Source organism: Tarenaya hassleriana, unplaced genomic scaffold (genome assembly GCF_000463585.1).
Source record: "Tarenaya hassleriana unplaced genomic scaffold, ASM46358v1 Cleome658, whole genome shotgun sequence".
Taxonomy (NCBI): domain Eukaryota; kingdom Viridiplantae; phylum Streptophyta; class Magnoliopsida; order Brassicales; family Cleomaceae; genus Tarenaya; species Tarenaya hassleriana.
In genome coordinates, this window is record NW_010969114.1 from 1 (window position 1) to 927 (window position 927).

Here is a 927-nt window from a genome sequence, read left to right on the forward strand (position 1 = left end):
TCGGCCCTCCAGCTCTCATCTCCCGGGTTAGGCGGTGGAGCCTGATCGGGAATGTCGTCAGCCCTCGCTGCAAGCCTAGCACGTCGTGGCGCCATTTCACTGCACCACATTAAGACAGTTTAGCAATTGATGACCGATGCGGCATCATCAATGTACGGACCTCGGACAAGAGGATTTTCTTCGGACATGGTTTGAAAACATTTTTCGTAGAAAATCGTTGGGTAATGAGCACGATTCCTTCTCGAGGAAAGAACGTGGCTCTGATACCAAAAGTTGTGACACCCGTAACCCGTGTACAGTATACGGGCTGTGCCACATGGACAATAGTAATAAAATAATAATAATGCGGAAGCAAAAGTACGAAATCCAAAAACATTTTAAATAAACCAGAGTAAGCAGCGTAAAATACAACAGGCGATCAGTATCGCAAAACAACACATGTCCGAATAGTTATAATTTAACCGTACAAAATACGGGAAATACAAGTCTTGTAACCCAAAATGTAAATCCCGTACATGATGCTGCCTCTCTCAGGTCGTCGTTGTTGGGTTTCGCTACGGATTCCTAGCATGCGATCATATCGATCTAGGGTTTGGTTTACTAGGTTTAATTCAGCGGAAGAATAATCTAAACCTAGTCAAACGTCACACGCAACCAAAATCATCCGTAAAACCCCGTTTAATCGTGTATATCACCGTAGGAATCGAATACTTACCTCTTTCCTGAAGATCTGAAAATAGCAATCGATCCAGGGCCTGTTTTAATCACCAAGAGCTGAAAGTACAGCTCCTCTACACGTATCCACACCGACGGGAAGGATTCCAAACACTTTTGGAACTGATCTGCTAGGATCTATGAAGTGAATAGGGTTTTCAAGACTTGGGATCGAATCCCTAGAACTAGAACCTCAAAAGAAACGATTTTCTT